The sequence below is a fragment of the Piliocolobus tephrosceles genome, chromosome 8 (genome assembly GCF_002776525.5).
Source record: "Piliocolobus tephrosceles isolate RC106 chromosome 8, ASM277652v3, whole genome shotgun sequence".
Classification (NCBI taxonomy): Eukaryota; Metazoa; Chordata; class Mammalia; order Primates; family Cercopithecidae; genus Piliocolobus; species Piliocolobus tephrosceles.
The window spans coordinates 121,110,975-121,135,901 of record NC_045441.1 but is presented as its reverse complement, the minus strand read 5'-3'; the positions used below and the strand labels follow the sequence as shown (position 1 = coordinate 121,135,901).

At 46.9% G+C, this 24,927-nt stretch overlaps 1 long non-coding RNA gene across 1 annotated transcript; it reads right to left on the bottom strand.

Annotated features, from left to right (window-relative positions):
• Window positions 1-938: 938 nt before the first annotated feature.
• Window positions 939-24,666, bottom strand: LOC111539833. Its single transcript, XR_002730809.1, has 5 exons — window positions 24,510-24,666; window positions 22,306-22,507; window positions 20,656-20,763; window positions 17,848-18,034; window positions 939-1,161 (listed from the first exon to the last, which is right to left on the bottom strand). It is a non-coding gene; the product is annotated as an uncharacterized LOC111539833 (long non-coding RNA).
• Between the last annotated feature and the right edge of the window lie 261 nt (window positions 24,667-24,927).

The following is a 24,927-nucleotide window of genomic DNA, read 5'->3' as shown; positions in this document are numbered from 1 at the left end:
GGGGCAGCAAAGGGGCCCCACCAGCGGGCTTAGGCAGGATTCACAGAACCACAGTCCTTGTGCACAGGGCAGTCACAGAGGTCACCTCAGCTCTCCCCACCATGACAACAGCCACTGATGCCAAGGCCTGCCAGGCTCCAGGTGTGTCTGTGGGGATGGGGGAGGGCCTTAAGTAAAAATCATACATCAGTATCATCCTGGAAAGCAGGAGGAGGACAGGGAGAAATGTTAACAGGATTGTTAAATATTCAGTCCCTCTAAGCCTTTATTCAAAATGTTCTTAAGAATGATCTCATCCTTCCCTGATGCTGCAAGCTGTGAAGTAAGCTTGGCTCCTACTATATCAATACCAATAGCTGGAAGTCCTTCCTAACGTCTAACTTAAAGGCTTACTGCTCTAAGTATCTGCAACTAGCTTCTCCCAGCACCTTGAACATAATGAGTTTTCTGTAAATGCATGGTGCATTGTTGCTCTGAAAGACTGTCCCCCAAGGGAGGCAGAGAAAAATCTCTTCATAGCTTTCCAGCTTTCCTGGCAGGTCTAGTTTCCTTAAGGCTAGACAGCCCAGGTGTGCTAAGGGCCTTACTAGGCCCATTGGCCTCCTCCCCACAAGAGTCCAGACAGATGATCAATGCTGAAATTCTGCTTCACAACTGGGCACAAAGCTGTGGGGACATTTGATTTTCTTTTCCCAAAGGAAACTGACATTGAGGTGCCTCATTGAAGTAGAAATAAAAACTAGGGAAAGACTGCATCACAGATATCAAGGACTCTCTAGCAGGAAATTTGTTTCAGAAGAAGATCCGGCTGCTGATCCTCAGGGTAACCAAGCCTCGGTTTGTCTTCTGTACTGTGGCCTTTCTGCGAACGTATAATATATCTGTTTGTTTAGTTGCCCTGCAAAGTTCAGGCAAATCTAGGTAATTGTATAGATACTGTTCTCCAGTTATTTATTAACACATTTCAAAACATTTCTGCAGAATGTGCTGGTGCTATAGCAGGCATCTCCTCGGAGCCTAGCATCTGCAGGCAGGATTGAGTGTCCTGGGACGGGTCATCTCCGCATCCTTGGAGCACGGACACAGAGGTCCTCACTCAGCGTCTTCTGAATCACTGTGCGGCTGTAGGCCAAGTCTCTTTCCCAGCACAGCCACACCCTGCTGGAAATGAGAGGCAACGGAGGAAGCTGATTAAGTGAAGTTGTGGAGCTTAGGAGCAAGGAGGAGGGGCTGACAGCAGAGCAGACCTTGAAGGCAGATGCCCCAGGGAGGGAGCGGGGAAAGAGCAGGCCTCCTCCATGCCACCTGGCTAATCCAGAGTCACCTAATCGGGGTAAAACAGATGAGTTCTGATTATGAGATCCCCACATAACCAGACTGGGAGAAGCCCAGCCCCACAGCCTGGGGTTGTGACTGGCATGGCTACAAAGGCAAAATGTTTCCCTGAAGATTTTCTCTCAGCCCGTACAGATCTGGGTCTGGCTTTGGAGTTGAAGGCAAAGATTGAGGGGTCTCTAATAGTGGGGTGGGGGTCCTCAGGCCCCTGTCTCTGTGGGAAAAACTTGGAGGACTTGCTAAACTTTGATCCCAGACTGTGGACTGATTACAGGCTACCATGGGAATGGACCAGATTAACCAGCCGAAGGGGTCAGTATCTGACCTGTGGCTGACCAGGTCCCTGGATGCCTCACCAGGAAAAGCCAGCCTTCACCTTCCTGGAAATTCCCCCGTGCTTTCTAATCACAACGTAGCTGCTCGGTGTTTCAGTTCCTCCCGGGAGGATTATCTATCATTTTAGCATGCCAGCACCCTGTCAAACCCATCTATTCATACAAATGTGCTAATAGGAGAGCCTCCTTTTTCTTCCAGAAGCTTCTGTCACAGGCAGAGGAGGACAGGGGAAAAAAAAGGACAGGACAGGAGGGGGAAATGGGAGAGGAGCAGCCTGCAGCATTAGGGACCCACATTGCAGTGACTGAGAGGAGAGAACAGAGGGAATCATGGCAGATCCATGGAGGTGGTGTTTACGACAGATGGGGTCCTGCAAGGGAACACTCTGCTCATCAATGCAGAGGCAGATAACTAACATATCTGCAAGAGGACCAGCTCTGGGAGCCATCCTGTGAGGTACTATGAAATCCTCATATGTCATTTCACATGTCTGTATATTTGAGTCTGCATGTGGGGTGATGGAGGTGAAAAAAGTTTACACTACCCGCCACAATGAATTCCTATCCAAGATGTGCCTGTGGAAATTACCAGAACCTCCCACCATCCCTCCTGGCCTGCCCCAACCTCTCCCTCTGGGTGATGACCCTGCTCTGCCTTCTCCCATTCCCCAATCAAAATTCCAAGATCTAGGGCCTCCAACTCCATTTCCACCCATAACTCTCCTTAGGAACTGCCTTCCAGGGAGCCCTGTTAGAGCCAGCTCATGTAAACAGTAAATGGAGTCACTCAGCAGCAGCTGGCAAGTGTTTTCAATGAGTTGGAAAATCAGGTTGAAGGTATCATGAAATATGGTGCTTATAGAGAGGCCCAGATGCATGGGCTAAGTACTTTGTGATTAGGCCTGCCTTACCCATTCCACCATCCAGCCCCATCTCTTCACCCTCTTTCTTTCCTTCTCCAGAGTTTTTAAAGTTAAAATGTGCCTGGGTATTTTATTAATATCTTGTAAGAGAAGCTTCTTCAAGCAAGTGGTTCTTTGCCTTAGGGGTCAATGTGATCTTTTTTGTACATGTGTATAGCAGGATATGTTGACTTGTAAATGTGCGTGAGTTTCTGAGTGTAGGTGCTAAATAAATGTTTATTGATGATGCCTACCTATGCAATCTGCATGGTGCTTGTATTTCTATTGCATGTGCATTTTCACATCATATACATACAGAGAGAGAGAGAGAGAGCCTTGCTCCCAGAGCCATACATGCTCTATTTTCAGTTTCTGAATGTCCTAAGAGGTTATATCCTGTCTACATGGATGGACTGAGAGCATACTTGGATTTGTATCAAGATATGTTCTCCTAATTCACCAGAACCCCCACTTCCTGCCCATCGCCTACACACAGCATCCCACGCCATGCAGTGCAGGGAAGCACATTCCTCAAAGCTCAGCTGCCCACCTCTGAGCAGGTGCAAACCCACCCGTTGCATCCTCCCATCCACCCTTTTTCCCCTCTGACTCTGCTCTCCTCCTAAATGGTCTCTCTTTCCTCCCTACTTCCTCCTCCTTCATTTCCCTTCTCCAGAGAGGCAGAGGTTAGGTATGCTTGACCAGGATTCACCAAGTGCAGACATCAAAACAGTAAAAGGATGTGGACACCATCTCTGACCTCTCCTTTCATGACGGGCTAACGGAGGCTCAGGGATGCTGAAGGATTTCTCCCTGTGTGCCCAAGGTAGGTCACAGAAGAGCCTGCGCCAGAGCCTGTGTTTTCCCAGCCTTTCCCACAACCTGGCCCCCAGTGGAGGAAGCGCTTCCCCTCCACCGACCCCTGCCTCCCACATCAGAGGTGCCGCACTCAATGAGTGTGGCCAACCAAGACCACCAGGGGGTGAAATGAGTCACCTCGACTGCCTCTAGGATGGAAACTTGGTAGGGAGTCTGGTTCCTGTGAGCAGGAGGAACGCGAGATGAGAGGCAGGAGGACCGACCCTGCTGCTCTCGGGCTCTCTGTGACTTCACAGAGGACAACTTTGGCTCCTCCCCGCCCAGCTCTGGCAGGTGCACCTCAATGGGCTCTGTCCAACAGGCAGAGTCCATGGAAAGGAAGGACAAGATGATGTAAGCATGAGATCCCAGATGCTGGCCCTGGAAGGGTTTTAGGGACCATGTTCTCATTCAGTGTCCTTGCATTATACAGAAACTGGGCACATAGAGGCTCTAGGACTGGCCAATTTGCCACCGGGACCGGTCCCAGGCTTTGCACTCCTTGAGTGCTGTCCCATTCACAAACCCTCGCCGTCCATTCCTTTTTGGAGTGAGTTCTGGTGGCACTCCTATAGGAACAGCGTGTGGAGAGGCCTAGGTGTGGCCTGGCCTCAGGTGAGGACACCCTCCAGGTGACCCGGCCGCTGCGTCCCTGCTCTTTGTGCCACACCCCAAGTCCCTTTGCTTCCTGGAGATGGAACAGATGACAGGGGCGCACGGAGGAAGCGGGCCTGGGGACGCACGGTGTGCCGAGCTCTTTTGTCCACCTGGGTCGCCCTCCGCAAAGCCACTGCTCCCGGCTTCCCGCGCCGGTCCCCAGGCAGCCAGCAGTTGGCGAGGAAGGGGCTGCGGCCGCGCGGTTCCTTCTCCAAGGACAGGCGCGCCCTCTGCTGCTAGAACGAGGAAGCGCGAGCCCGGCCCGGCTCAGAGCCCGAGCTTGGAAACCGCAGCCGCGCGCACCCACCAGAGAAGCTGGCTTAGTAAAGCCTGCTGCCGCTAAAGCATCCAGAGGACTTTCCCTTTCCAGGGTGCTCTGACTCAGACAGGAGGGTATAGAACCTGGGAGAAGGAAGAGGGGCCGCCTGAACTCTGTGAGGAAAGGGAGAGGATCCTTGCATTTGAGATTTAGGACAAAATCCTTGCATTTGGGATTTAGGTCAAAATAGTTACATTTGAGATTTAGGTTCCTTCCCCATCCTTTGTCCTCTCCACGAAGCTCCTCTCACCCCAACCACCAAACTGTGCCCATGAAGTGAATGGCCCATTAAGGACTCTGTGGGAGCAGCAGTGTCTGGAGATTTCACTCGACCATCTCTTGAGCCCTGCGAGAAGTTTTAAAACGTTCACTTTGGCAACTTTGAGCTTGGTTCAAAGCATGGTGTCTCCGCAGGAAGAGTACAGGACTGGGAATGAGGCCTCCTGGAATCTGGTTCCATTTCAACCACTCTTTTCCCCTGTGCTAAGTCACATGTCCTCTCTGTGGCTCAGTTTCCTGACCTATTACATGGGCCTCTCGTGTCCTGGAAAATTCACTGAAGTGCCAGATATGCTACAGCATTAGCAAGCGGTAGTGCCACTGCCCTGCTCTGGCTAGGTTGTCTCTCCCTGGAAATTGGCAGTGGTAAGAGGAGGGTGGAGACAGAGCCTCTGGCCATCTCCCTTGCTCCTTGCCCCTGCTGGGACTCCCACTGTGCAGTATTTCCCTCTCATCTCTGGACAATCCCACGGACTCCTTCCTTCAGGCAAGGCATCCCCAAGGATGTGCAAATAAAAATGCTGTTGGTGGTGGGGGCAACATATTCAGTGAAAATCCACCAAGGACACTGGCTGGGGCTGGAGCAGGATGGGGGTGAGGGGAATACTGCTCGAGGAACGCGGGAGGGACCGGGGAAGAGGTCCCCGGACAGCACCAGCTGGAGGGTCCTAGCATGGGGCCTTGGAGGCAGCAGGGAAAGGAAGCCTCTCTGATTTTAGAATGTCCGTGGAGCCAGCCCTGAGTTGCTTCCCTTGTCAGATCACAAGCATAGGCTTTGGGAAGAACTGGTGAACAAACTATAAGGTGGCATTCTCCTTGTGCCTAGGACAGCTAGTGATCCCCTCAGCCTCACCTCATCCAGAAATTGGGGGTGTAAAACCTACCCCAATGCAAGTAACTCGCTTCACTCAGTAAGCAGCACAGAAGTGCACAAAATTATTGTCATTGTTGTTATCATGATCATTGTGGTCCTATCAGGCCTAACCCTCTTATTTTCTGCATGATGTTCCCTTACTTGAATTTCTGTTTCCTCATCAACAAAAGTCATGTTTGTCCCTCCTTAGTTCTGGGGGTTGTGGTGGGGAGGAATAAAAAGGCAACGCAGGTGCATCAGCAGAGGAATGTCCCTGAGGGACCCGAAATACTATTATTGAAGGCTAAATGTTCCGTGGCTAAAAGCTGCTATAGCGATCTTTGCATCCACTTGATTTGAATGGGCACATTACTGTAATGTCCCAGTGCTGCAGTCAACACAGGGAAGGTTGAGCTATTTGTAACAAGATGCATGAGCAGCATAAAGATCAAATGGTGGAATAGCCAAACGCGTCTGGCTCACCTGAGAAAACAGGGCTAGTGGCTTTGAATATGGCTGGAATCCATCCATGGCCGCCTGCCTCAGAAACACTGCCTGGAGCTTCCTGTAGGGAGGATTGAAGAGACAGGAGCAGGTGGAGAAAGAAGGCAAGTGTGAGGAGGAGAGAGACAAAGACAAGCCACTGGACACCGTGAAAGAGAATCTAGTCACAATTCCAGCTCCAAGGGCATTATGGATGCTAAGAGTCCCATCCTCCACCTGCAGCTCTGAGAATACTGCCTGTCCTCTAGCAAGCTTTCTCCAAACCCTCATATCTGGACTGAGCTCCTCGTTCTTGGCGTCAAGCTGTTCAGGTGAGCAGCTCCAGGCTATTTCTCCCCCTGCGCTCCCATCCACAGGGACAGAGCATGCCACTGCTGCAGGTCTCCAAGGCTCCATTTGGAACAGGGGTGATGGGGCAATTGATGCCCTAGAAGGACTAGGGAGGTGGCAGGAGATGGAAACCGGACAGGCTGGACAAAAACACTTGCAGACCCTGATCAGCACGCCCTCCAGGCCAGCACTATCTTTTAGCTCATCTCCATTGTCCTCCGTCAGCTCCTCCCCAGAACTTCATTTGAAACTAATATTGGGAAGGGTCTAGGAGGAATGTCATTTGGCTGAAATTGAACCCCCCATGGGATGGCCAAACACTCATCCTCCTTTTTCTTTTCCTTCCAAACCCTGGGAAAGTCTCTGGGTCTTGTTGTGTTATCTGCAGATTAAGATCAGGAGTTCAGGCTCTCTAAGGACCCTACTCACTTCTACCTGGTGACCTGCATAACTCACGCCCTCTCCTGACATCACACGTGGCATGGACTCACACTCACGCTCAGTGTTCAGTCCTATTTCTCAGCCTCGTCTCCACACGTGCTGTCCCTTTGCCCTCCTCAAAGCAAGGCTGGTGCCTTTCAGCACTGACATTCTGATGGCTGCCTCCGCCCTCCTCACCCTCCCACTTAGCACAGGAGAACTTCCTCCCAGCTCCCCCTCACCACACTGGCTGCTTTATGCCATTCTTTTTTATTATTATGGCAAAATATGCATAACTTATTTTTTATCATTTTAACCATTTGTCAGCATACAATTTGGTGACATTAAATGCATTCACAACATTGTGTAACCATCACCACTGTCTCTTCATCCCCAGTACAAACTCTGTACCCATCCCCAGATAACCTCTAATCTACTTTGTCTCTATGAATTTCACGATGTTAGGTTTCTCTTATAAATGGAATATGCAGTATTTGTCCTTCTGTGTCTGGCGTATTTAGCCTAGTACGATGTTTTCAAAAAGTCTATCCATGCTGTAGCATATATAAAAATGTCCTTTCTTTTGATGACTAAATAATATGTCATGGAATGGATATACCACAGTTTACTTATCCATTCATCCATCGATGCACACATGGGTTGCTTCTACCTTTTGGCTGTTGTGAATAATGCTGCTATGAACACTGATGTGCAAATATCCCTGCCTTCAATTTTTTTCAGGATCTACCTAGCAGTAGGACTGCCAGATCCTATGGTAATTTTGTGTTTACATTTTTGAAGAGCTGCCAAACTATTCACAGAGGTTGTACCATTTTGTATTCCCACCAGCATTGTATGGCAGTCCAGTTTCCCCACGTCTTCACTAACACTTGTTATCTTGTTTCTGGATTATAGCCCCCCTAGTAAGTGTAAAATGGCTTCTTCTTAACTTCCCTCAACACCCTAGATCTTTGTACTTTTGTCTGTCAGCCCTAACCTTACAGCACACTAGGCACAAATAACCCAGTTGAAGGCTGAAGGCTCCTTAAGGCCAGGTTCTATTGTCCACAGGCCACCAGGCGGGGCCCAAGGGTGGCGTGTCAGTGGGAATAGCCAGTGTCTCCATGAACCAATTTTGGTCACAGTTGTCTGCCTTAGACTGGAAGGTCCCGAACCCAGCTGTCAGTCCTCCCTGGCAGAACCTGGGATGTCCAATGACTTAATAGTGGTGTTTGAGGAATAGGGAGAAAAACAAATGAAAGAGGATGTTTTTTAAATTGAAGGACACTGAGACTACAAAGACAGGACCCAAAGAGTGAAATGGGAGAGGAGAAAGATTGAAGGAGAGAACTAATCCCAGAATCCAATCTCCAGTGAGGCAGATTCTGCAAGCTCCTTGGCAGTGCCTGATTCTGATGCCTCGTGGATCCGAGCTGGGAAATTGAAGAGATGGTACAGCCCAGCTCCATGCCTCCTTCACTACGAATCACCTGCAGGGGGCTGAGGGGCACAGCTTCCCCTGGGGCTCTGCTGGGCTCCAAGGAGCCTAGGTGCCCGCAAGAATTTCAGTTGGGGCCTCAGCAGGCTGTCCAGCCATTGTCAAGACAGCTGTAGCTCTGGACATTGCCAAGGGAGCTTCTCATTGCCAGGCCCTGGAGGGCTGCAGGCTGCCCCAGGAGAGGTGCCCTTGAGGACTTGGCCACAGTGGGACCTGTGTGGTCCTGCTAAACAGTCAGTGGCTTTGTCCCTGCCTCTTCATGTCCAGACAGCCATGGGAAAAGCCAAAGAGATGCTCAGAAGCTCAATGAAGACAGCCAGAAAGTCCAGAGAGGACTGAGAGTGAGCACACATTAGGGCAAAGGGGGAATGGAGAACACTGATCAAAGGTAAAGCCAGTGTGTAGGTCTAAATTGCGACGCTTTCCTCTCTCTGGCACCTTCTCACTCCTGCTTTTCTCATCTCTCCCAGTTACTATCAAAGGAAAATTTATGGAGGGCTCGAGGCATTGGATATTCCCTGTATTTCAATCTAACTTTTTGCAATCTCCAGTGAAGAGCTCGGCTGCCTCTGCCTGTCAGGGAATTTAAATTGCAGATGGGATGGTGAACCTGCGCCCAGAGCAGGAGCAGCCCCTCTGGTGAGCACCAGCATTGCTTAGCAACTAGGCCGGGAAGAACTTTAAGAAGCAGCAGAAAGTTCCACTCTGGAAAGTGCCCTTGAGCCAGGGCATCTCCTGGGAACAGGGAAGGAGTATCCCAGAAAGAAACAGCAGCCGGGCAAGAGATCTGCTCACTCCAGGGTCAGGGGTATGGCCAGGGGGTACAGTCAGCACCACTATGCTCGGTCACCATTGAGTGTGTCCTTCACCAAGGGACAGAATGCCCTCCAGCCTCCATGTAGTTTTTGACATTCATTGTTTTGGAGAGAGATTTCAAATGCATGGTATCTTCCCCTCACACCTCACACACCAACAGCAAGTAGAAATGGAAATGAATAATCCCAACACCCTAACATACACACAACATGCACACACACACACTGATACGGTTTGGCTGTATTCGGGTCCCCACCCGAATCTCATCTTGAATTATAACTCCCACAATTCCCATGTGTCATGAGAGGCACCCAGTAGGAGGTAACTGAATCATGGGGCTGGGTCTTTCCCGTGCTGTTCTTGTGACAGTGAATGAGTCTCACGCTATCTGATGGTTTTATAAAGGGGAGTTCCTCTGCACAGGTTCTCTTCTCTTGTCTGTCACCACGTGAGAGGTGCCTTTCGCCTTCTGCCACGATTGTGAGGCCTCCCCAACCACGTGGAACTGTGAGTCCATTAAACTTCTTTCTTTTGTAAATTTCCCGGTCTTGGGTATGTCTTTATCAGCAGCGTGAAAACAGGCTAATACACAGACATAATCACAAGCTGAGATAGGTAAGCACTTACGCTACTGAAAACAAAATGCCAGCAAATACCCACAGCAGGTCAAAAGGAACAAACCATTAAATCTGCTCCTTTTCCCAGCTCAGTTCTTGGGACAGTGTTTCTTTAATTATGGCCTTCCCTCAATAAAGTATTTGCTACATTTAGCATCCTAGTCTGAAAGGCAAAAATGTCCCAATTATGCTTGAGGCCATCATTAAGGCATATGCTTTTACAGTGGAGCTTGAACAACATGGGTTTGAACCGCACAAGACCGCTTAGATGTGAATTTTCTTTCAACTCTGCCAAGACCAACCCTTTCCAATCCTTTTTAGGTAAAACATGATTCAAACCAAAACAGGAACCCTTTCCATTCCTCAATGTGAAGATAACAAGGATGAAAATGTTATGATGACGATTAGTAAATATATTTTCTCTTCCTTAAGGTTTTCTTAATCACAGTATCTTTCCTCTAGCTTACTTTATTGTAAAAACACAGTATAAAGTACATATAACATACAAAACGTTTTATTCAACTATTTATGTCATTTGTAAGGTTTCCAGTCCATAGTAGACTTTTACTAGTTAAGGTTTTAGGGAATCAAAAGTCATTCTTGGATATTCAACTATGTGGGCGTGTTCAGCACCCCTAAATCCCGTATTGTTCAAGGGCCAATTGTACTTAAATAATTGGCTTGAAAATAAAAATGTAAATAGTAGTTCAGTGAGAATGTTTGGCAAAGTCTGCAGATTCTAGTGTTCCATCAACTTGGAACTATGATGTACCTTACACACAGTCACAGAAAAACACCCCCAAGTCAGACATACCCAACTACTCCTGGCCTGTGTCTACAAGAGAGCTAGTATATTTTCTGGGTTCCTGTTTTGGTTTGAATCATGTCTTACCTAAAAAGGTTACATTGAATTCCTGATCCCCAGTATAACAGAATGTGAATTTATTTGGAAATACGGTCATTACAGATGTAACTAATTAAGATGCGGTCATACTGGAGTGTACTAATACAGTTCTATTAGTGCATTCTCATGCTGCTAATAAAGACATACCCAAGACTGGGTAATTTATAAAGGGAAGAGATGTAATTGGCTCACAGTTCCGCATGGCTGGAGAGACCTCACAATCATGTTGGAAGGCAAGGAGGAGCAAAGTGATGTCTTACATGGCAGCAAGCAAGAGGGCATATGCAGGGGAACTCTCCTTGATAAAACCACCAGATCTCATGCGACTTATTCACTCTCACGAGAACAACACGGGAAAATCCTGCCCCTATGATTCAATTACTTCTCACCAGGTCCCTCCCAGAATACATGGGGATTATGGGAGCTACAATTCAAAATGAGATTTGGGTGGGGACACAGCCAAACCATATCAACTGTCATGTGAAGATTCAGGGACACAAGGAGAACTCCATGTGAAGATGAAGGCAAGATTGGAGTCATGCAGCTGCTGCAACACCAAGGATTAGCAGCAACCCAGAGTGTGGCCCTGCCAACACCGTGATTTCAGACTTCTGGCCTCCAGAATTGTGAAACAACAGAATTCTGTTGTTTTAGGCCACCCAGTTTCACCCTAGAAAACACACACAGTCCCTTTTTGTTATTCTGTGGGAGGATCCAGGAAGGTCCTGTTTACAGACGGTGACAACTTGCTGTGGGATAGAAATGAGTCTGCAGAGGACAGAGCTGGCCTTGCAGGTTGAGCTTCTGGACACAGATGCTCAATTGGAGTTTGAAGGATTGAAAATCTTTGTGACTTGGGGCAGAGAAATTGATGTTGACTTTTTGGTTAAACTGTTATTTTTCATTAAAAGTTTGCTCGATAGACAGTTCATGGCCCTTGAGTGGAACGTGGGGAAGCGATGCTTTTCAGAGGGCTCAGGCTGATGCAGGGCCCAGCACCTTTGCCCTCATCTTGCTCAGATACTGCCTGTTGCAGCTGTTAGCTTGTCCTGCTTCTACAGGGGAAGGAACATACCCAGGGCTGGTACCCTCCTATCTCCCTGTCTGTATCCCATAGAGTGCTATGCACTTAATAGGTGCTCAGCAAATGTGTGGCGAATCAGATGCATGGGGTATAACGTATAAAAATCATGATCTGCTCAAACACTCCTAGTGAAGCACCTATTGAATTAGTACTCAAATCCATTCATTTCTGAATTATTATTACTGCTGTATTACAAATTCCCTGTTTGACCTGGTAACAATCCTGTTTTTCCTTTTGAGTCATTCAGAGTATTGTATGTGCATAAAGCTAAAGTACCCGACTTTATCTTCCTGGAAATTCCACGAGGTAGTGTGGTGGGTTTGATCACCCCACAGCTGAGAGACTGAGCTAAGTATGGGATCTAAGCTCTGACTGCAAGGAAAGCTGCAAGGGGCGTGGGCTGAGAGTTGGAAGAAGATGGTTCTAGACTTGCTCACTGGATGTGCAAGTGACTTCACCCCACGACAGGGTATCAGAGGTACCAACCTGTTAAATGAAGGCATCAATAGCTTAACCATTCTGCATAGCACTCTTTGACCTGCTATCTCCCCACTGTGGTAGATAGAAAAGTGCCACTGAGATTCCCCATTTCTGTGGTCAGTAGAGACCCTCCCCTCCCCACCTCACAACTGACAGCTCCTTCAAGGTCAGCTTCGACTGAGCCACATCAGGGATCTGAGAGAGGCACAGGCATCAGAGGCCTGGTCATTTTGTCCTGATGGGCAATTCACACTCTAAAACTTCCAAGGCTTTTGGGGGCCTGTGTGACAGAATCAATTCAGCTTCTGCTTTTTCTCAGTCCTATTTCTTCCCCTTTTTTTCAGAGTTATTGATCTCTAACAACATCTCACAGACCAAACTCCATCCCAGCATCTGCATCCAGAAGGCACACCTTACAACACCAAGTGTATTAGTCCGTTCTCACACTGCTAATAAAGACATACCTGAGACTGGTAATTTATTGATAAATGAAAGAGGTTTAGTGGACCCACAGTTCCAAATGGCTGGGGAGGCCTCACAATCATGGTGGAAGGCAAAGGAGAAGCAAAGTCACGTCTTACATGGAGGCAGGCAAAAGAGCATGTGCAGGGGTAGCACCCTTTATAAAACCTTCGGATCTCATGAGACTTATTCACTATCACAAGAACAGCATGGGAAAGGAAAGACCCACCCCCATGATTCAAATACCTCCCTCCAGGTCTTTCCCACAAACTGTGGGGACTAAGGGAGCTACAATTCAAGATGAGATTTGGGTGGGGACACAGCCAAACTATATCACCAAGTCTCTCCTCTGCAGACTTTTTCAAAAGTTGTGATTAAATAATATAGCATAAAATGTACCATTGTAACCATTTTTAAGTATACAGTTCAGTGGCATTAAGTACATTCCCATTGTTCTGCAACCATCACCACCATCCATCTCCAGAACTTTTTCATCTTCCCAAATGGAAACTCCACACTCACTAAACAACAGCTCCCCATTCCCCCCTCCCCCTGGTCCCTGGTAACTTCTTTTCTACTTTCTGTCTTCATTATTTTGCCCATTCTAGATATCTCATATAAGTGGAATCATACAGTGTTTGCCCTTTTGTGACTAGTTTATTTTATCTAGCTTGTCTTCAAGGTTCATCCATGTTGTAGCATGTGTCATGGTTTCCTTCTTTGTAAAGTCTGGATAACAATTCCGCATGTATTCTTACCACATTTTGTTTATTCATTCCCACATCAGTGGACACTTGGACACTTGAGTTGCTTCCACTTTCCAGCTATTGTAAATAATGCTGTGCAGACTTATTTCATCTCACGCCAACTACCCCCTTATACAGATGGGCCTTCCTAGCCTCTTTCAGGATGACCAAGAGCTAAGAGGAAAGGCAGGCATATTCAGAGTTTCCCAATCATGGGATCAAGAGGGGCAATTGTTCCAGCCCCTCACTGCCTCAATGTGATTAGTTGGGCAGTGTCCTGAGACCAGATGCAGGCAAACAGACAAGGCCACATTTGCTTTCCAAGGAGAAAAAAAGGTACACAAGATGCACACGTGAATGACAGAAAAGCCGTGGGCCAATCCAGGAAAGATTCATGCTCCTGCATCCTTTCTGGGATCTCTTTCCCCACAACACTGTCTGTGATATTCCTTGGAGGGGTAAACAGGAGGTGAGCATCCCACTCTGGGCTTTGTCTTGTCCTGTATCCCACTTTGCACTAGCCAGGGGGAGCCCAGGAAGGTTGATATGTTACAAATAATAATCCCTGACCTGAAAAAAAAATGATTGAATGCAGTCATGCAACAGCAGCTTTTTGGATGCCTAATGTGTGCTAGGCTCAGTGCTAGGCATATGCCACCTAGCTATCGAGGTCACCCTTCCAAGAGCTGAGGAACCCCCAGTGTAGGTCTCCAAATATAATGGGGCCGTCCCAACCAAGCACAAGACAAATGCCCAAGGGCGCTGTCCTCTCTGGGATGTGAACTCTGCTCCCGCTCCGAAGACCTGCGCTCCTTGAGTTTCAGAGCAGTTCCCCATCCATCCACGCATCCATCCATTCATTCCACAGTTGTCTTCTCTTCTGCCAGATGCTGTTCTGGGGAAGCAAATGCCTGTCCAAGAATGGTGAAGAATGCAGCCCAAGTGGATAAAAAAAATGCACACATGCACGCGCGCATGCACACACACACACACACACAGAATGAAAAAATATTGCTGAGTGATGAAGATGTGCCCTCATCTCAAAACTATAAAATAGAGCCTCTGACCACTCCTGTAGGAGAAGAAGCACACCTCATGCCCTGCCCACACCGGGTCAGCAGTCAGCAGGTGTGGGAGTGCTTTCTCTGGGCTGCTCTCTCTGTAGGAGACCTTGGGTTGAACAGCCATGAGTCAGTCCCTACCTTCAGAGGGTCCCTCAACTGCATCCCTTAGCACCAAGTGGCCCCTAATGAAGACTTGAGGCCACCCATGCAAACATGATCTTAGCTGTCAGTTGTCACTCAGAAACAAAAAAGCCCAAACTGAAGGCACGTGTGCTCTCCTTCTGTGCCAGAGAGCTCGCTGCCTGTCACAAGCCAGATATGATGTATACGAATAATAAGGTCCCTTGAATTACCCATTAAGTGCTGTCAGCAAATCACATGATTTCTTTTTTAATATTGCAAATATCTGGCCCCTGGAAAATGATGATGATGCTATCTCCACTCAGCTAGATGATAAACAGAGTTCCTGTGCCAGGGACCCACTGCCCCTCCTCCAGGGTTATCTCAGAAAAGGCAAGGAAGGATGAGGAGAGGCTCCTGTGGTTTTGAGCTTCAAGTCCCATCTTCATCTGGCACAAACGCCCCTATACTGCACCTCCCTCCAGCCAATGTTCCCTGGCTTTCCTGACAGCATGGCTGAGGCATAAATGCCACTTCCTCTGAGTGGCCTTCTCTGACTGCCTTACCTAAACAGGCACCTTGCACTGTTCACCCTCCAAGCACCTGCTTTATCATAACAGATACAGCATTACACCTGTTTGCCTTTTTAATGCATCACTTATTAAACAATAAGCTCTGTGAGGGCTGCCTTGTTAATTATTCAACCCACAGTGCCTAGCACATTGTAGGGCACTTGGTATGACCCCAGTAACCACTTGTTACTTGTTAAGTAACTTATTACTCAGTAAACACTGCTTGACAGATCCACACGTCCTAGAACAGTCAGTGCTTCTCAAACCTCATCGTGCATCAGATCACCTAGAGGGTTTGTTAAGCCACAGATTACTAGACCCCACCCTCAGTGTCTGGTGCAGTAGGTCTGGGTGGGGCCTGTGGATTTGTATCTCCAACAACATCCAAGGTTGTTGACAACGTTTCTGGTACAGGGGACCCACTTTGAGAATCACATCCCTGAGAACTGCTCATAAATGCAGACACTCGGCCGGGCGCGGTGGCTCAAGCCTGTAATCCCAGCACTTTGGGAGGCCGAGACGGGCGGATCACGAGGTCAGGAGATCGAGACTATCCTGGCTAACACGGTGAAACCCCGTCTCTACTAAAAATACAAAAAAAACTAGCCGGGCGAAGTGGTGGGCGCCTGTAGTCCCAGCTACTCGGGAGGCTGAGGCAGGAGAATGGCATAAACCCGGGAGGCGGAGCTTGCAGTGAGCTGAGATCCGGCCACTGCGCTCCAGCCTGGGCGACAGAGCAAGACTCCGTCTCAAAAAAAAAAAAAAAATAAATGCAGACACTCACTTTCTGCTCTCCTGCCTTCTGGGCGTATTTATCAGAGCTGTCCATGTGACTCTAAGTGACAGATGCAAAACACGGGGTTCTTCAGATCCAGTTTGTCCAAACTGAATAAAAGTATTCTTATCCCTAATAGTGGGAAGGTAACTTGAGGCCAGTACATGCAAAGTGAGGTGAGTTGCTCAGCAAGTCCTGGCAGATACAGCACAGAACTCTGCGTACCAGATACACAGTTTCCTGTTCCAATCACTGAGCTGCACTTTTCTGACACCAACTGTAGAAATGAGTTGGCTTCCAAGTGGCTTATTAGAGAACAAATTATTCCCTGTTTTTCTACTCTTTCCATGTGAGTTAATCTGCAAGTCTAAAGTCCAAGCAGGTGCCAGAGTTATTCCTGCAACTGGCACCAAATTGCATTCAGAAAGCACAATTAGCAGTTCATTAATGTGCCTCAGAATGGGATAATCTACATTTTACCCAAAGGCAGCCTCCATCCCCACTGCACTTTACCCTAATGTGCCAACATACAGGTTGCCTGGCTAAACGGGCCTTTGCACATCCCACCATTTGCCAGGTGACAGTCCTTACCTATTCACTGGACCAGAGGAGGAAGGACCCACCCTCCGCAGTTCAGGATCCAAGAAGCACTCTCTATTCATCTTTTCTTCTTCTTCTCCTTCTTCTTCTTCTTTTTCTTCTTCTTCCTTCTTCTTTTCCTCCTCCTTTCTGCTTCTTCTTTTTCTCCTCCTCTTCCTCTTCCTCCTCCTTCTTTTCCTTCTTCTCCTCCTCCTCCTTCTTCTTCCTTTTTCCTCCTCCTCCTCTTTCTTCTCCTTTCTCTTCTTCTTCCCCTTCCTTCCTTCCTTTCTTCCTTCCTTCTTTCTTTCCTTCATTCCTTCCTTCCTTCCTATTCCTTCCCTGCTTAAACTATTCAGTCTGCAAACCATTAGGGAGACCTAAAAGAGCAGGCACCTGTGCCAGAGCAGAGGGGAGATGCAGTGGCCCACAGAGGTGTTGTAGACCAACAGTATATTGAGGCTGAGGCTGTGACAGAGGAATGAGAGGGTGATCAGAGCTGAACCAAGCATGGTGTGTGGGGCTCCATGGAGATGAGGAGCTTGGGCAGCATGAGACAATGAGCATGGAGTGTGGAGACCTGAGGAGTGGGGAGGGCTTCTGCCTTAGGTCAGAGGACAGCCCAGCACAGGCTAGAGACAAAATTGCATGAGGAGGGAATCTATGCCAGGAAGGAGTGATGGCAGCAATGGAAGATTGGTGACACATAGGGAGATTTATCAATTAAGGAAATATGTTCAAGATGACTAGAGCCAGGATTCTTGCTGGCAGTGAGGGGAACCACAAATATAAAAAGGAAAAAAAAAAACTAAAGTGAATCCTGAGGTGTTAGAATTTATAGTATATACGTGAACTTGGGATTTTTAATAAATAGACAAATCAATACGTAAATATGAATGCAACCTTATATGTACACATACCTACGTGTAAACATACATATACATATTTCTTCACTCTGTCCCCCAAGAGGGCCTGAAGGACACTCCAACACCAATGATCACATCTAACCTCCTGGATCTGGGTTTCTAAATGCATTCTTCTCTACAAGGAAGCAGGACTCTCCAGGCTGGTGCAGGAAAGTACAAGATGAGCCTGGAATGTCTCATTGTGCCAGAAGTAAAGACGTGCTCAAAGTGTGAAGGGAAGATGAGAAAAGCACACAGAAGCCTGCCTGGAGGGACTCCTACTGGCCAACTCAGAGGCAAACAGAGCAAAAAAATAAATAATGAAGATCATAGGTTGCAATCCATTGAATAAGATATAAAACCATGAGCTCATGCCGATAAAAATAGATAAGTGAACAAGGCTGGTCTCCAAGTATCTCCACACATGATTACTTACAAAGAGGAAAAGAGTAACTTAATGGTGGAAATGCCTGGCAGACACTACCGCAAACAAGTAATCAAAGTCAGCATCCCTCATTCCAAGACAAAACAGAATCGTGTGCCGCCTGATAAGATGTGATGAGAAGTTTCTGTGAAACTCTTGCCAAAGATGTATGGTCTGAAATTAATCATGAGGAAATGTCCTACAAAGCCAAAGTGAGGGGCATGCATTAAAACAGTTGGCCGGTAGTCTTCAAAAGCATCCAGATCCCAAGCATTAAGGAAAGACTGGGGAACTATTCCAGATGGAAGGACACTATAGAGATGAGACAAGTAAATACAGTGTGGGATCTTGGACTAGATCCTTTTGCTATAAAGATTATTCCTGGGGCAACTGGCACAACGTGAATGGGGGCTGAGGATTCAATCAGTTCCTTTCCTGCCTTTGATGGTTGTCCTCCGGTCACATAAGAGCATGTCTTTGTTGATAGGATACATAAACTAACGTACTGAAGGGTGATAGACATCACTTCAGCAACATACTCTGAAATAGTTCTAGAAAAAGAACGATGTTTTGCTGTATTTACAGCTCTTCTTTATGAATGAGATTGTTTGAAAAACACCATTTAAAAAGCTATGACTGTGATGCCCAGTAAAAGACTTCAGTCTCCTTCAGCCCACATTATCTGTCCATGCTTGCGATGAGCTCAGTCTGCTTAGAGATGCTGAGTGAGTCAGCCTCACACCATGGTGCTGAGGTCATCACAGTCATGCCCACCATCTAAAATATCCTGCATGGAAGAGGGAATTAATGGGGAGACTGGTGGACTCCATGCCCTTCTGGAGCCCAGCATTGATTTCAGGAAGGATTCAGGCCACAAGAATTGGGAAGATAGACGTCTCTATCACGTTGGCATTGGGTATGTGGTCACAAGAGCAATGTCCCGACTTCCGGTCTCATGTCTGGCCCCCCCAGGTGCTCTGCTCTCAAGGGTATACCCTGGGAAGCTTCTGCCTCCTCCTCTTCCATGTGAGGAAGGCTGACAGAGCAGGGCTGTCTATCCTGGAGCATGGGTTGAAAGAAGGGGCATGTTCCTCTCAGGGCTTGGAGCTCCTGCCTAGGACAAGAAGCCCTTCCAAGGAAAAGAAGCTTCTTCCCATGTAGTTCTGAGTCTACATCTGTCACCATAGTGCAAACACAGCAAAAAGAGACTCGTGTGCACCCAGGAAAGTGTGGTCAGGGTAGTGAAGGATCTGAAAACCATGTCATGAGAAGTGAAATCAGGTGAGATGGAGCATCTGTCTTCAAGTATGTGAGGCGGTGGCTCATGGGAGACACTAGACCTATCTTGTATAGCTCCAGATTAAGAACTAAAACCAACAGTGGGCAATGGAAGGAAGTGTAGTTCAGCCCCACATAAGGAAGGAACTTTCCAACACTGGCTGTCTCCAAAATGTTCCAGGTAGCCCACGCAACCTGAGACCCTAGAAGTGGGCAAGCAGACCCTGAAAGACCACCTGCAAGGGCTGCTGCAACGATGTTCAGACCAGACTATCCTGATGTAGATCAACTTCAGCCTCTAGGAAAAGGAGCCAGAGATTCAGTGAGCAGAGCAAAAATGGAGAATATTAGGGCTTTGCTTATGCCAACAGGCTGGCCCAACAAACCAGTACAGCCTCTTCTCTCCCCAGCAGCACACCGTCTGCCACCCAGCCCAACATTTCCAACATTCAATGTGAATAAGTGTCAAACTCCATGGTCAGGGTTTCTAAGAAATGCCCAGAACTTCATGGTACCTTGGATAACTTACATACGAGACTCACTGGTCCCAGATTCCTGTGCCTCACCATCAGCACCACAGAGGTTACCCCTAAGTCTAGCTTGACCACAGATCGACATGTTTATAGCGAAAGGACCCAGTCCAAAGTCCTCTGGCCTCTTGAAAAGGTGAGATGGGGCGTCTGCATGAAGAACGCTTAGCCTCATCCTTCCATCATCAGTTTCCCTTACTTCCACCCTTGACCCTCCATCCCTTCCACATCATACAGGTGAGCAAGGAGCAGGCCTAAGTGGAACAGAAAAGCCATTCTCTCCTTCCCACTTCACCAAGAGTTGGTGATGAAGACAAAAGGTCATCTCAGCCCCTAGAGAGAAACAGTAAGGTGCTCTGAGTCTAGTTATCATCACGATTCGCTTGGAGGCAAGGATGAAGCCAACACTGAATGTTTTAGACTTTTCCCTGAAAGTTGTAACCCACTGAAGGGTCTGTCATATACATATATATGGTATGGTTTCAAATTTGCATTCATTGTTCCCACTGAACTTAATAAAAGAAGGAGACACAGTGATTTTAAGTCAGAGAAGTGGGCTTTCCTGTAGCACATGGAGAAGATGTTAAAGCTTATTGAGTCATCATATGGGACACATTATTCTCCAGGGGCCTAAATAAAGAATCAGAGCAGTGAGATCTTATTCAGCATTTGATGTTTCAATTTCCCAAGGAACATTCTTCCTGTTGAATTTGCAGCTTGGATGCAACGCTAAGCAGACCCATTGGCCATCCCCTCCCATCTCCACACTCTCACTAAGAGTTTTAAGGAAAACCAGTTAAGATTTATTAAACATTTTTATTATTCAACATATATCATACTCAGATCCATTTGCACAAGTCACTTTTACAGAACTCATGTATTCACATCACATATTGTTAGCAACTTCATTTTAGTGTCTCAAAGTTTACCTAGTAGCAAAGTCCAAAGTTGAGAACAACTGACAACTAGATCTAGAAATACATATATATTTTTATTTCTGGAAACTGCTTACTTTACTTAAGTGTTGTTTCTGCTGCACTGCATGCTGCATGGTACTGCTCACTAATAACCCCTATCTGTGGCATCATCTGCCCATGGTGGAAAAGCCAGCAAACATGCCCTGGGCAAAAGCAGGCACAAGCAGACAGTGTGCTGGACTGGCCGTCCCAAGACCTGGCATCCATGTTGTCTCTGCTGCTAACTCACTAGGTACCTTGGGAAAATCCCCTTAAATTCCTCTGCCGCGGGAATCCAATCTTTTCTATTTACTTCACAGAGTAATGGGGAAGAAACATCAAGATAATGGATGTGAAAGTGCTCAGAAAAATAGGAAGTATCTTCAACCTATAAAGTTAAGCCTCTGTCATTAGGATCAGGTTCAGAAAATGAGGTCTGAACACAGGGCTGTAAAGCAGACAGGTTCTGAAACACGCCTAGCTCCATTCCTCATTTTACAGGTGAGAGCACCATGGGGTACACATCACAGCTACTCACAGGACAGCGGCGGGGCCAGTCAGGTTTGGATGGGACACTAGAAGCCCCAACCCATACTCAGATGCCCACCTAGTGGCCATCTAGCTGCCGCTTGATTATCTTTGTAGACCAGGAGCTCACCTCTTCAAAGGCAGCCCCTTTCACCTTTGAAAGGCTTAGGTGCTTAGGAAACTTTACCAAAACACAAGGAAGGGGAAGAAATTATGGTGGCCTTATCAGAGAAGTGCAAATCAAAACCACAATGAGATACCATCTCACACCAGTTAGAATGGCAATCACTAAAAAGTCAGGAAACAACAGGTGCTAGAGAGGATGTGGAGAAATAGGAACTCTTTTACACTGTTGGTGGTACTGTAAACTAGTTCAACCATTGTGGAAGACAGTGTGGCGATTCCTCAAGGATCTAGAACTAGAAACACCATTTGACCCAGCCATCCCATTACTGGGTAGATACCCAAAGGATTATAAATGCTGCTATAAAGACACGTGCACACATATGTTTATTGCAGCACTAGTCACAATAGCAAAGACTTGGAACCAACCCAAATGTCCATCAATGATAAACTGGATTAAGAAAATGTGGCACATATACCATGGAATACTATGCAGCCATAAAAAGGATGAGTTCATGTCCTTTGTAGGGACATGGATGCAGCTGGAAACCATCATTCTCAGCAAACTATCACAAGGACAGAAAACCAAACACCGCATGTTCTCACTCATAGGTGGGAATTGAACAATGAGAACACTTGGACACAGGAAGGGGAACATCACACACCAGGGCCTTTTGTAGGGTGGTGGGAGGGGGAAGGGATAGCATTAGGAGATATACCTAATGTAAATGATGAGTTAATGGGTGCAGCACACCAACATGTAACATGTATACATATGTAACAAATCTGCATGTTGTGCACATGTACCCTAGAACTAAAAGTATAATTTTTTAAAAAAAGAAAGAAATTATGGTGGCCTTTTCTCTTCTAATAATTGGTGTCACTGGTGCTAAAACAGCCCCACAGACTGCATCTACCCCCTTTCCTATACAATGTGCATTGAGTCCACATGTGTTCCCTACGACACTTTTCTTCTCCAGCCTGTGCATCCCCACTTTCTTGATTCCCACCTCACTTCAGTCTCTGTCATCCTGGTTACCCTGTAATCAGCATACTTGAATTTGTCCACAACTGGCTCCCAGCTCCTCTCCCAGGTGGCCATCATGTCTTTGGCTATTGACAACCTGTATATTCAGGAACTCATCTGTCACCTTCCTTTTGAGCAGCTACTGTCCACAGCTCTTTAATTCCACAGTAAGCCTGGGTGTCAGTCCTGGACAAGGAGAGCTCCACCTGCTCCTCGTACATGATTGATACCTAGCAGAAGACAATGACCTTGGAACAACCCAGGAAGGTGGACCCAGATTCTGAGGCTTGGCTGGGATGCTGGTCAGGGGCCCCCACTCCAGCAAGGAAGCCCCCTTCATGTGTAGAAGGCATAAAGAGAGGCCCATTGCCATGGTGACTGTCAGGCAGCCTAGTCTGCCTGAAGCCTGCCAGGAAAGGCTCTGGGAAGGATCATAGTGAGATGCAGGAATTCGCCCACAACCACTACCAACCCTCCAGGGGCATTTACTGAATCAAGCAGTGCCTGGGCTGTTTCAGTTGTGGTCCAGAGAGGAGGATTGGGCAGGGCTGGCATAATCCATTCCACAGGAGGGAAGGAGGCCTTCAAGTGTGTGTGTGTGTGTATGTGCATCTGTGCATATGTGTGTGCATGTTTGTGTGTGTGCTTGTGTGTGCATGTGTGTGCACCTGTGCATGTGTGTGTGCGTGTGTGTGCCTATGTGTGTTGACGCATTGAACTGACACAGCATTGTTTTCTCCTTGGGCAAAGCCTCTTTCTTCAGGCGCCACAGTTATGTGAAGCATCTTGGAGCAGCTGGGGGGATATGAGTAAGGCTGAGGGAGTCATTTCTCCTCCATGCCCCCAGAGCGCTCTGCCCACACTTCCATTAGCACTAATTACATTGTGCTCTAATTCTCTGTTTACATGTCTGGCTCTCCCACCAGAGCAGCTCCAGTGCAGGGGCTGCATCTTGTTTTTATATCCCTGATTCCTAGGACCATTCTTGACATATAGTAGGTGTTCATTAAGGGTTGCCTGAATAAACAAATGAATCTCTGCCAAGGACAGAATCGGAGTGTTCTGACTTAAAATGGCAGCGTGCAAGATTGAGGTTCTCACAACAGCTTTGTGCAGTTCCTGCCATGTGTAGGATACTGTGCTGGGCATACAGCCTCATCTTCAGGGACATCACATTCAGGGACAGGGACAAGGCAGTCGGCCATCATATTTGTAGGCTCAAATACCCAATTACCCAACATATTTGTAGGCTCATTACAAATTGTCTTTATTAACCAGTCATTCCTTCCTGGGACTGTAGAAAGCCTTTATTTGTTGACCTGTTTCCTGTCACTGTCAATACTTGAATGTAATGACATTGTATCTCTTTTAAAAGATTTCATAACTCAAATTTTTCACTAATTCAGACCAAGTTTCCACAAATTAGTCTGAATTAAAGAAGTTTGGTTGTGCTAGGTTGACCCATATGAAATTGGTGCTATTCAACCATTTTTGACCTAGAAAAATGACAATTTTATGTGGTTCAATCTAATACATTTCTTTTCTGGTGCCCCTTTCCAAGGAACTAAAAGCATTCTTTATTTCCATGCTTTCCTCCTATGGTATTTTAAAGATAAAAGTAGAAGAGTGGGATTGACTGCCACAGCCCCCAACCACCTGCCCCTCAGTTCACAAGTACAGAAACTGCAGACCCGTTGGGCACGAACTTAGCAGCCAGAGATGGGTGATGAGTGCCAGGCAATGACAGAACTGTGAGAGGAACCCAGAAGACCGACCACCAGGGTGCCTGCTTGATAGGTTACCAAGGAAAGGCCTGGGCTTATTTCATGTTTATTTAGTTGTTTCTAATTTACGTACGGTCCAACTACTCTTTTTCATGCATAGGTTTATGCATTTTGACAAATGCATAGACTTGTGTAACTGCAATGAAGATAGAAAACAGTTCCATCATTGGTCAGTTTTTTGTTTGTTTGTTGTTTTTAAATAATCGCTTTTATCTTACTTGGTTCCTTTTTTATTTTATATCCACTTTAGTGGAGACATGCAACTGAAAACTGAGTGCATTTCTTGTAATAGCCTCATCAGATTTATCCGCCCTTTAAGTCCTATTTGACATTTCAAAGCAAGAGGAGAAGGGAAAGGAAGCAGTAGGATGAGATTTGGCACCAAGTTACGTTGAGAGAAGAGTAGTGTTTTTGTCTAGATTCCCCATCTCTGATCAGAAGGACATACCAGCCAGGGAGGGAATCCTGTGAGGATAAACTTTGCCATGCATCCCAGGTGCACTCCTGGAGAATTATGCCTAATTCCAATTCTATCAAAGAGTCTATCAATCTCTGTTTCTGCTGGTCACCAAACGTTGCCTCCTCTCCTCCCACCCATGCATTCCCTAGCATTTCAAGTAAGCAGAAAATTGATCAATAAACTTAAATATAATGGACAAATTATTATTATTTAGGGAACCTTTTGAAATATTTTTATATGAATAAATATCTTTCCGAAAGAATGGTTTTAAATCATAATGAATGGAATTTGTACATTCACATCAGGGTTGCTCTTTGAAACATTCCTGTAGGATGTTGTTGGCTTATTTCAAGTTTGCTGCTATTACCCAAAACACTGTTTGAACTTTGCTTCTGAAACTGCCTCC